The following is a 13,538-nucleotide window of genomic DNA, read 5'->3' as shown; positions in this document are numbered from 1 at the left end:
GGCTACTATTAGTACAAATACAAGGCCATTCATAGATGGCTTAAAAATTTATCTTCGATGCTAATAAATGTTCATACAAGGCTCTTGAAACTATTTCTCTCTTGGTCACATGCTTTCCTTTGGGTTATAAAAAAAATATGTTAGGTATATTTTTTTTCGGCCGGGCCTAACTTTGAATAAATCCAACATTGTGTAAAGAAAACATTTTTATAAAAAATTATCCGGATTCAATTTTTACACTTTAAACTAAAAATGTTAGTAAGACAAAAACATAAGGTGGTTGAAGCCGTCATCTGTGGGCTGTATTAATACGGGAATTGATATAGACAATTTTAGGTTACAAAGATTGGTATGTCATAAATACCAAATTTGAAACAATTTTGTAAGTAAAAGTGTCTAGGATTATCAAAATATCTTAAATCGGTGGGTGCCGTTGTATGTGCGCTATAACGTGAACCCAGATATCCAATGTTCTGTCACCGAAACTAGAACCCATTATGAACTACAAAATACCAATTTTTAGACAAGTCCGTGGAAAAATATGGCCAAGGCCACCGAATGTACAAAAACGTGGACCTATATTCACAATGTTCCACCACCGGAGCTGGAACCAATTACGAACTACAAATACCATTTTTAAGGCAAATCGAATATCAGGAGGAACCTTTATATGCAGGCTATACAAAAACGTGGACCTATGTGACCCATTACGAACTACAAATACTATTTTTTAGATAGATCCATGGAAAAATGTGTCAAAGGCCATCAAAATACCAAATATCGGGAGGTACGTTGTATTGGGGGCTATACGAAAATGTGGACCTATATGTAAAATGTTTCGCCACCAGAGCTAGAACCCATTACGGACTACAAATACCATTTTTTAGACAAATCCGTGGAAAAAAGGTTTCTAAAATCATCAGAATAGCGAATTGCGGGAGGTAAGTTATATGGGGGCTAAACGAAAACGTGGACATATGTATACAATATTCAACCACAGGAGCTGGAACCCATTACGAACTACAAATATCATTTTTAGACAAATCGGTGGAAAAGTGTGGCAAAAACCTTTAAAATACAGAAAATCGGAGGTACCGATATATGAGGGGTATTCAAAAACCTAAATCTATACATGCAATTCTTCGCCACCAGAACTGGAACCAATTACGAACTACAAATACCCTTTTTTAGGTAAATCCGTGGAAAAATGTGACAAAGGCCATAAAAATACGGAATATCGGGATGTATCGTTATATGGGGGCTATACGAAAACGTGGACCAATATATCATCATCCATATCAATTATCCTAGACACAATGCACATGATTGTACCCAATATTTAAGCTCTACTTCAAATAATGTGGGCTGTATCGTCATATTAACATACAGAAAGACGGACACCGTTAAAAATATTCCAAAAACCTCACGTTTATTGTTCTAGTCATTCTGCCTTAAAAAAACAACTTCCACGTGTGGTCCTGTATGGCCGGGGCAAAAAAAAAACTCATATTTAGTCAACATGGAACCCTGGTCATAAACTCTTTAGGGAAGCCTTGTTGAGATCCTGGCCATACATTTAGATTAAGAAAGACTTCGCTTGAGACCCTGGTCATAACATCTTTAAAAACCTACTATTGGTCATCTTGAGATACTGGCCATACAGCCTTAAAAACCCATGTTTGGTCCTCTTGAGACCCTGATGGTAAATTCTTCAAAAAAAAAAAAAACTCGTTTGGTCCTGTGTAGACCCTCGCCATAATATATTTAAAACCCCTTGATTGGTCCTGTTGGCAATCTGTTCATAAAGTCTTAAAAATCAAGGCTAGGTCATCTTTAAACCCTGGTGACAAATTCTTTAGAAAACCACCGTTTGATCGCCTGTAGACCCTCGCCATAAATTCTTAAAAAAAACAAAGCCTTAAAATTCCCTCGTTTTATTATTATGTGGCCATATAGCCTTAAAATCCCTCGTTTTGTCATCTTGAGACCCTGGTCATAAAGTCCTTAAAAATTCGCGTTGGTCCTATTCAGAACCTGGTTATAAAGTCCTTAAAATCCTGATTAGTTCTGATCAGACCCTGGTGATAGTCTTTAAAACCCCGTGTTTGGTTCAGCTGAGGCTAGGTCATATTTAAACCCTGGTGATAAATTCTTTAGAACACCACTGTTTGATCTTTGTAGACCCTCGCCATAAATTCTTAAAAAAAAGCCTTAAAATTCCCTCGTTTTATTATTTTATGGCCATATAGCCTAAAAATCCCTCGTTTTGTCATCTTGAGACCCTTGTCATAAAATCCTTAAAAATTCGCGTTGGTCCTGTTCTGACCCTGTCCTTAAAAATCCTTTTTAGTTCTGATCAGACCCTGGTGATAAAGTCTTTAAAACCCCGCGTTTGGTCCAGCTGACGATTTTCGAAAATATTCATAAAAATACCCCTTAGAAAATCGTAACAGATCTTTGTTTTTAGATCCTTTGGTACTTTAAAAAACACACATAAGCGACTCCGATAGTCAATTAGAAATCTCAGGCTTGTATTCCCAAAATTTCTCGATTATAACTCTTTCTACCTAAAAAATCTACCAAAGACCCAAAATACCAAAATTTAAAAAATCTTAAATTATTCCTAAAAGTCTACTACTGGAGCTCTGTTGACAGAGAGGTCTCGGCGTTCCTTAAAAAACTTTCACGTTTTATGGCTCTTTTGACAATTTGTGGCTCTATTTCCAAAAATTTCTTAGACAAATCCGTGGAAAAATATGACAAAAATCATAAAAATAACGAAAGTCTGTAGCTACCGTTATATGGGACGAAGTTATATATGGGAACGAAGTTATATATGGGAACTATATCCAAATCCGAACCGATCTCGATAAAATTTTGCAAATGTATTTCTGAGCTGTATTTGCTATATTTCCCCATACATTGTTGTTACAGAGTGCATATTACGGCTGCGGAGGACAAAAATAACAAATCGGATGAGCAATATATATTGGAGCTTTAGCTATATCTGAACCGATTTCGACCAAATTAAGCATTCTTATTTTCAGGCCAAATTTGGTTGTATGTGCAAAATTCCACACTATTCGGGCTGATATTACACGTTTGGTGCACAATAAAAGGCAAATCGGTCGAAGGTGTATATGGGAGCTATATCTAAACTTTGACCGATTATCTCCAATTTCATTGGGGTTCGTCTTCAGGCCAAACAAATTATTTGTGCAAAATTTCATCTGGATAGGGAAATAAATGCGAACTTTACTTTGTTCACAAAAATACATGGACAGACGGACAGACAGACGGACGAATGGACGGACGGACGGACATACATAAATCGACTCAGAAACGGAACTATGGGTCTATCTCGATTCCTTTTGCCTGTTACAAACAAATGCACAAAGACATAACACCCTGACCACCTTGTGGTATAGGGTATAATTACAAAGGGGGTTACAAAGTAAATACACCCTCCATTGAAGGTGGAGGGCATACAAATATCCTTCCTTCTCTTTTTCGAGTCTTCAAACAATTTCCATAAAAATATTTTTATTAAGGACATTTCCTATTTTTCCTCTTTCTCTCATTTATTTAAAACAAATTCCTTAAACTAATTTTAGGCCAAGTTCATAACAATTTTGGTCTATTAGTCTTTTTATGGGCCTTACAAATTTCCATTTTATCTAATTTAGAGACATTTCGGTGACACCATTAACATTTCATAACTGTCTGGCTGGGTGGCAACACACGCATACACACAAAGAAATATACTCTCAAGAAAATTAGTTTTTCCTTTACTTAACCTTATGAATTTTTATAACCAATAAAGTCCTCTATGACCTTCTTAATGCCCATAGACACACACATATCACACAACATCTCCCTTCCAAAACCAACCACAAACTTAATTTTTTTTGGTTGTTTTAGATTTTTACCCAAAAACAAAATCCGAAGGAGAATTTTTCTTCAAAATTCCATACACGTATAAAATGCTTTAGTTTATTTTATTTTTTTCATTTTCTTTATTTTTATTTATATGTTTGTATTTATTTTTATGTTTTGTTTGTTGTAAATATGTATGTGTTTTTCATTCAAGAGGGGCAAAATGAATTGCCATGGCCCATGTCCATGTTGTGTGTATGCAATAAAAACATACTCATATATTTTGTTAATACATATTTTATTTGTAGTTTTTATGTTGCCGAAATTAAATATATAAAAATCTCCTGTCATATCTTAAGAAACTAAAGTGGCAACATTAAGTGCTTTCATAGCCATCTTTGTAAGGTGCTTACGAAAGTTATGGTCATGTGTAGAAAATATGTAAACTTGAAATACCAGCAGACATGTTGAGGTCACCATTTTATGTTTATAGTTATCCTTAATGGGAAATAAAGGACTCATATTATGGTTGCTCCTTGGCATAACCTGGCTTACCAGGATTAAACAACTGGACGGACTTTAAATGTACATCTTCGGAAAAATTAACATTTAGAATAGGATAAATGGAAGCTGTATTTGATATTTTTGATAGTTGGCTTTCAATAAATCCATTTTATAATAATAATCGGAAATGACGTTAAAATTTAAAAAAAAAATAAATAAATAAAAATAGACGTTTGTGTTTCCTTGAGAAAATGTTTGGAAAAAATCCGCGTTTTTTTTTACTTTGGGTGTCCTTCAAGAAAAAGTACTTAAAAACTCACGATCTTAGCTCTGTTAGTCTTTCATAAAATTAATGAATATTTTGTGAAGTACAAACATGAGTACAGATATGTAGGTCCTTTTTATTTACAAAATTCAAGTCAAGTTCTTGACAATGCATTCTAATTTTTTAAAAAAAAAAAAAAAATATTCGCTGTCGAACATATTTTTCGGGTTGAGTATTACCTGTTCTGTTCTTCTGTATATGTCGGATAAAGGGTGAGATAAAAAAATGCAACAAAGTCAAATGCCATAATTTTTAATATTTTTTTTAATTGAATGAAAGCAAAAAATAACGGATATAGCATCAAATTTTGGAAAAAGTTTAGATTTGTTCGTTCGGCCAATGAAACCGTCACACGCTGCCCGACTGTTGTTCTGCGATATTTTGGCCCATTCCGATTTTGGCGATTGCTTGATGTGATCGCCACTTTGGTATTTTTTAGTGCTAGCCCTGTTTTCCAAAATACTCCATACACAATAGTCCAACGGATTGGTATCCGGATATTTTGGTGGCCATTGTTCGCTGGAAATGAAGCGAGGAACCTCATTTTGTAAGCATTCATGGGTGGCGCGTGCTGAGTCGTCCTATTGGAATGTCCAAAGTCTGCGGCTTTAATACGGAGCGGAGAGGGACCATCGCCTGTTATGGCGGTCCACACCAACACCATGGCCGGCGCTTGAGTTCTGGTGGTGTTCAGCTGACCTCTTAGGCAAGTAAACACGATCATGTCACGATGTTTGTTTACAAACTGCTTGACAACGAATGTTTTCTCATCGTAGAAAACCAAATTCGGTAGTTCACCAACAGTTCGGCCAACTGGAACTTGATGATCTGCATATATATTCTGAGTCGATTTATGCATGTCCGTCCGTCTGTTTATGTATTTTTGTGAACAAAGTACAGTGCGCATTTATTACCCGATCCAAATGAAATTTTTCACAAATCATTTGTTTGGCCCAGGGACGAACCCTATTGAAATTGGAGATAATCGGTAAAAATTTATATATCGCTCCCATATATATCTTCGTCCGATTTGCCTTTTATGGTGCACCAAACGTGTAATATCAGCCCGAATAGTTTAGAATTTTGCATATACAACCAAATTAGGCCTGAAAATAAGTATGCCAAATTTGATCGAAATCGGTTCAGATATAGCTATAGCTCCAATATATATTGTTCATCCGATTTGTTATTTTAGTCCTCCGCAGCCGTAATATGCACTCTGTAACAACAATGTATGGGGAAATATATGAAATACAGCTCAGAAATACCTTTGCTAAATTTTATGGAGATCGGTTCAGATTTGGATATATCTCCCATATATAACTTCATCCGAATTACTTTTATTGTGCACCAAATGTCTAATATTTGTCCAAATGGCATGAAATTTGGCACTTACGACCGAATTGAGTCTAGAAGCTAGTATGTCGAATTTAGTGAAGATCGGTTCAGATATAGCTATAGCTCTCATATATGTTGTTCATCCGATTTGTTATATTTGTTACCCACAGCCGTAATATGCACTCCGTAACAACGATATTCAGGGAAATATATGAAATACAGCTTAGAAATATATTTGCCAAATTTTATCAAGATCGGTTCCGATTTGGATATAGCTCCCATACATATATCAAATGGGCTATACAAGTCCGAATTTAAAAGATACAAATGCTTCGGCATATTTGGTTTTTTTGATCTTTAAATTATAATCATATAGTGTATGATAGAATTCTCCCATAAAAATTTTTAATTGTTGTGAGCTCTACTAAATTAGCAAAGTGGTGTAGGGTATCATAAAGTCGGCCCCGCCCGACTTTAAGACTTTCTTTACTGGTTTTTATTATAGAAAATTTTAATTTTTTGGCACAGTGTTATTAGGCTTTGGACAAATTTTAGCTAGAAGTTATCTTTATGTCAACTGGGAATTATAGTCCAACAGGTGCGAAATAGCCTTAAGACCTTGAAAATTTCTTTAAATCAGGCTGAATAGTTACGATTAGAAGAGAAGAGATCGTCGACCAATGTGGAAAAAAGCAAGACACAAAAACACTTTTCCTTCAAAAACATAAACTACCATAAAATTGTTAACTTTAAATATTAAAGGTACTTATAACTTGGCTTGAACTTGAATACTGCTTGTTTACACCACACGTTCTGCGTATGTGGGAATTACACATTGCCTTCCCAACGATTTTAAACATAAATTTTATTTACAGACATCTTTTAACAGTTTCGCTTTACGCTTCAACTCCTCCCACATAAACCTAACTTTCTTTGCTTAGTGTAAATAACTTTATTTTAGATGAAAACGAGTAAAAAAGCTGTAAGTTCGGCCGGGCCGAACTTTGAATACCCTCCACCATTTGGTACAAATTTGGCAATTTTCAAAAAAAAAAAAAAAAAATAAAAAAATAAATAAATAAAATAAAATCCGTTAACAATTCTTTTAAAGTATTAAAAATACCGAATGTAGCCATATATTAGGGTCTACACGACGACGTGAACCTGCATAGGCAAATTTTGTCATAAGCTATTACTATATTCAAATGCGAAACTTGCAAAAAAATTGTTTCTAATTGGCATAGGCAGTAGCATCCATTACTAACTTCAAATACAAAATTTGAAATAATTCCGGTAAATAATGTCGCTAAAATCATCAAAATACCGAATATCGGGGGGTAAGGTTATATGGGGGCCATACAAAGACGTGGACCTGCACAGACAATTTTCTGGCATAGTCTGTAGTACCCATTACTAACTTCAAATGCGAAATTTGAAAAAATTCCGGTACATGATGTCTCCAAAATCATCAAAATACCGAATATCGGGGGGTACCGTTATGTGGGGACTATACGAAGATGTGGACCTACATGGCTCATTTTCTGTCATAAGCTGTAGTATCCATTACTAACTTCAAATACAAAATTTGAAATAATTCCGGTAAATAATGTCGCTAAAATCATCAAAATACCGAATATCGGGGGTACCGTTATATGGGAGCTATACAAAGACGTGGACCTGCACAGACAATTTTCTGCCATAGGCTGTAGTATCCATTACGAAATGAAAAGTACCAATTTTGAAACAATTCTGGTAAATAATGTCGCTAAAATCAGCAAAATACCGAATATTGGGAGGTACCGTTATATGGGGGATATACGAAGACTTGGACCTACATGGCCCATTTTCAATACCAAATGTCCTGCAGACATAATACACATTTAAGTAAAATTTTATAAACCTACTTCATTTCGTTCGGAAGCTGGAGTGATTTCCATAGACGGACAGACGGATAGATGGATAGACGGACAGGCGGACGGACATTGCTAAATCGACACCGACAAGAATATATATACTTTGTGGGGTCTAAAATGTATATTTCGAGGTGTTACAAACGGAATGACAAACTTAATATACCCTCCATACTATGGTGGAGGGTATAAAAAAGGGAATCCCATCTTCTGGTGTTAAAATCCTTCGAAACGTAAAGTCCTTAAGGAATGATGTGTGGCAATAAAAACTGGTATCAACTGCTAAAGTGAGCAACGAGTTAACCTTACTATCAGAATTTTTCCATTACTTCCCTAACACCCACTACCCCCTTCCTCCTCCCTCTTTCTGCATGCGAGTATAAATCCTAGTTATTTTCTCTAGTTTTATGTTTAGCATTTCTCACCGGCAGCAGCTAGCGTCCTCAAAGATGGAGTACCATAAAGTACAATAACATTAGCAGTATGTTTATATGTTGTATACATATATATATATGTGTGGACATTAGTATTATATATGTTTACACATTTAACACGTTTTCTACCGTTATAAATGACTTGATATATTCCATTCACGTGTAGTCGTGTAATAAAAGGCAGCCGAATACAAAACACATGGCTCAATCGTCGTAAATCCTTTACACTGCAGCACACGGCACACTCACATCTGCTCTGCCCCAACTCTCTTTCAGAGGGTGTTACTCCTGGAGAATTTCAAGTGTTAGTTATTTTTTTTTTTTTTTGTGTTGTAGTTTCTACTCGAGCATATTTATATGACTTCTTTTACTGGCTCGCCCACTACCACTTTGGTGTGTCGAAAGGCGGTTGGCCTGGGCATATCCTTAAAATTCCTGTAATAATCTTGAGATAAATGTCTTCACGTTTGCCTGCGAGCTGATAGTAATGGCCATGTTCTTTAGTTATAATACTACGGGTATTAATAATATTATTTTTTCCTGTTTTTATGCTCGTAGAGTGGCCATAACAATGGAGTTTTTTTGTGGGTTGGGTCATTATGGGCAGTAGATTTGATGGTAACATTTGATTTCATGTTGGGCAGGCAAGGGAAAGGAGTGCATTTGAAATAAATGCCTCTATTTTATTTCAATTATGGCACTTGTGCGTTATGGAATTTATGGAGAATATTAAATACTGAGATTTGTTATTCGAGGGAAATATTTTTAAGAGGTTAACCCCACATATCTATTAATAACAATGCCATTACAGGGAAATACTAGCAGATTAGGAAAGTCAAGTGAAAAATAGAAGACACTTTAATCGGCGTTTTGAAAGGGTCCATAGCAAAGTAACATTTGTAGGGGGGCAATATACCCCTTTAAACTTTTTTTGAAATTTTCGGATTAAAATTTATCGGAATCATTTTATATATATATTATCTTCGGCGGTATTACCGAAAACAATTTGAGTATTTTTGTTTGAAATTTTCAACCCTCACGTAAGAACCCAAAGAGGACGTTGGTTCTTTTTCAAAATATGGATAAAAACACCATTAGGTTTTTATACCCTCTACCATTCTATGGAGGAGGGTATATGAACTTTGTCATTACCTTTGTAACTCCTCGAAATACTCATGTTAGACCCCACAAAGTATTCATATTCTGGATCAGCGTAGAGTTCTAAGTCGATTTAGCGATGTCCATTAGTCTGTCTGTTGTAACCACGCTGCGTTTCGAACAACTTTAGATTGAAAGCTAAAATTTTGCACAAATTTGTATTTTGGCAGTAGAAAGGTTAAGTTCGAAAAAAGGCCACTTCGCTACCATATAATGATACCACCTCCCATTATTCGGTATTTTAATTATTCTAATCACATAATAGAGCAGAATTGTTTCTTACGTAAATTACGTAATTGTAGGTAGCAAGAGGCACTACCGCCTGTGAAAAATATTTTGTTTCAGGTGTAAGTTTTCGTATAGCCCACTTGTAACGATACCTCTTGATATTTGGTATTTTCATAATTTTAGCTACATTATTTTCGATAATTGTTTCAAAGTTCGTATTCGAATATCTTAATGGGTGCTACAACCTATGACAGAAAAAATGGCATTGCATGCCCACGTCTTCGCATAGCCTCAATATAACGGTACCTCTAATTATTTGGTATTTTGATGATTTAAGCTAAATTATTTACTAAAATTGTTTCAAATTTCGTGTTTGCACATCTTAATGATTACTACAGCCTCTATACATATACATATGCAGGTCCACGTCTTCGTATAGCCTCCATATAATGGTTCCTCCCAATATTCGGTATTTTAACGATTCTAGAATTATTATAGATCGGAACTGTTTAAAATTTCGTATTGAAAGTTCAGAGTCAGTACCACAGTCTCTGGCGGAAACTTGTCTATGTATGTACACGTGTTCATATTATAACGCTACCTCCCAATATTCGGAATTTTTATGATATTAGCGACATTATTAAGAGGAATCGTTTTACATTTCGTATTTCAAGTTCGGAATCAGAACTACAGCCTATGTAGGTCCTCCTTTTCGTATAGACCCCGCCAAACGGTTAACACTTAAGCGGTATTTTTTAAGGGATTTTTTTTTTAAATTTTAAAAGTTCCTTCCAAATGTTGGAGGGTATTAAAAGTCAGGCCCGGCCGAACTTAGCTGTTTATTAATTTGTTACAATGTAGAAATGCTACTAGCATAAAATTATCAATATAACTTTCCCCGGATTTGAGCTATTGCGAGGGTTTTGGCTATATTTTCCAACCGAATTGACTGAGAATTAGTGTTAATAAGGTGGGTCTAGGGTCGGTACTTTTTGATAGGTATATCCAGAAATGCCTTACGAAACCACTTCAAGGAGTCCCAAAGGGAAAATTTGGTTTTTTATGGCAAAATATTTAAAAAAAATTTCAGAAAATTTAACATTTTAAACGGGGGCGGATCATGGGCCATAATGGTGTAGGGTACAATAAAGAGGTATTTTTTGCCCCTCCCGCCAAAATATTTTCGAAATTTATTTCTAACTAACTCGAAGGTAGGGGAAAAAAATTTTGATAGACCCCTTGACCTGATTCCCATTATACCCTTCAACATATGGCTACAGAAGGTATATATCATTTCATACAGCCGAAAGGTGCCTTATCGAAATATCGTTTTGGGTCCTAGGCCTCTTTGCAGCAAATCCGTTTCAGGACATTTGTAGTCGATCTAGGGATGACCTTCCGTCCGGACCACTCTTTTTGGTACCTTCCCCACAACAGGTCAACATTTTGAATAATTTTATCTCTCATAAGTATCCCAAATTTTACACATCCTTATTTGTTATTAACACAAGTTCAGATTTCAAAATGGGATATTTGGTATACTCCTTCGGGTACCTCTCCCCCAAAGGGATTATCATTTCGAAACCCCTACACGCCCATACAATGCGATTTAAGCATCCGATGCCTTCTAGGCTTCACAATTTTTAATATTTTTACTTAGACAAGATCTGATGAGAAGACGAAATATTACGGGTCACTCCTTCTAATACCTCCCTCACAACGGGTCAAAATTTTTAATAATTATATGATTCAAAAAATGCTAAATAAGCATCCAGTTCTTCCTAAATTTCGTACATCCTAGTATTTTTATTAACACAAGATATGCTATGAAGATGGGAAATATTAGTGTACTTCTTCTGATACCTGACCCACAAAGGGTTTATAGTTTTAAAACCAAACCAACCAAAAAGCCCATAAAATGCAAAATGAGCATTCGATTCCTTCTAAGCTTCACATTTGCCTATATTTTTACCAGCACAAGATCTGGTGTGAAGATGAAATATATCGAACACCTCCTTCTGATACATCACCTACAACGGGTCAAAATTTAGAATAATTCTATCTTTCAAATAAAATGCGAATGAAGCATTCGATTCTCTTTAAATTTCACATATCCCAATATTTCTACTAAATTAAGATCAGCTGGGAAGATGGGATTCATCTGCCCACTCTTTCTAGTAAATCCCCCACGAAAGGGGTCGGCATTTTAAACCCAGAACGGGTCAAAATTTAGAATAATTGTCTCTCTCATATAAAATACGATTGAAGCATACGATTCTTTTAAATTTCACATATCCCAATATTTCTACTAAATTAAGATCTGCTGGGAAGCACATCTCCCACAAAAGAGGTCGACATTTTAAACAGCAAAACGTTCATTAAATGCAAAACAATCATCCGATTCGGTTCAAATTTGACACTTTCCAATATTTGTACTGACACGAGATCTGGTGCAAAGATGATAGATATCGGCCAACACCTTCTGGTACCTCGCCCACAACCTGTCAAAACTAATTATATATCTTATAAAATCGAAATAAGCTCGATTCTTTTCAAATTTCACACGTCTCAATATTTCTACTTACCTCCCCCATAAAGGGTAACATGTTTTTAAAAATTGTACGTCTTGTATACTTTATAAATCGACATATTTCTCTGAACCAGAATTCTGATGTGAATATGGTTGTTTCTTTAAATTTTTGCTTCTAGTTTTTTTCCGTATTAGATGGGGTCGAAAACTATTTCTGGTACCTTAGGTTCATAAAGTGAAGGAATTAGTTAATATAGCCCAAATCTGCTAGGTTATAATATTTATATTAAACAAATTCGGCATATGAACAATATTAGCCTCCACTCCTTCGGAACCTGTCCCATAAAGGGTCAAGAGCTGAACAATCATAACTCAAGTCCAAATATATTTAAATAAACTAACATTGGCTGAGTCGGCAGAACCTACTGGTACTTTTAAAACACTGAGAAACATCCTTTTATAAATTCCCTATAGAACCTCGACTGCCCACTGAATTCCCCCTAGATATTCTCAATTTCTCTCCCCAAGCAATATGGACAACAAATACTACAGTCATTAATATGACTTAAATTTTAACGAAGTGTATAAAACTCCCTGTCTGAATCTCGACAATTAATCTTCTGGGGGGCATTCATTAATAAAAATTATCAACAAACTGACATAAAAATGGTATTTGAGAGAGAAAAAAAAAGAAACGATCCAATGATTGCGGCACAATTTCCAGGGAATGGAGAAAAAAGAAAACGAAAATTCTTTTTAAGTCTCCGTTAAACTTTACAAATTGGCAATTCATTAATTAAGCGGCGCGTATTCGTTGTGGTTCGACGTAAGGCAATTCATTATGCTTTATTAGAAGACGTTTGCGGGGGAAGAAGGGGCGAGAAGGCATGAATGAGTAGGCAAAACAATGGGGGAATCTGTCTGGAACCCCAAAGTTGGTAGTGGCAACAACTTTTTTTTTTGCAAAATCATTAAGGGTTGAAAGTTCGCTCTCTCTCTCACTCTCTCTAGGGGAAAACGTTTGCCTTAATGCCCAGTGAGCGATTGTTGTACACAATTTAACCTAATACCACAAAGTTAAGAAAAGTTGCAATTGTTGTTTTCCATTTTTTTACCTCATCTGTTTTTGTTTCTCATTTCCCCCTTCCATCTACTCTTCCAGTACTTTATATCTATTATCGAAACACGTAGCAAAATTCTTTTCTTTTTTTTTTTTTCAATTCCATTGTGGTTAT

Source organism: Musca domestica, unplaced genomic scaffold (genome assembly GCF_030504385.1).
Source record: "Musca domestica strain aabys unplaced genomic scaffold, Musca_domestica.polishedcontigs.V.1.1 2, whole genome shotgun sequence".
NCBI lineage: Eukaryota > Metazoa > Arthropoda > Insecta > Diptera > Muscidae > Musca > Musca domestica.
The sequence above is the reverse complement of the archived record's forward strand: the minus strand, read 5'-3'. Positions refer to the sequence as shown.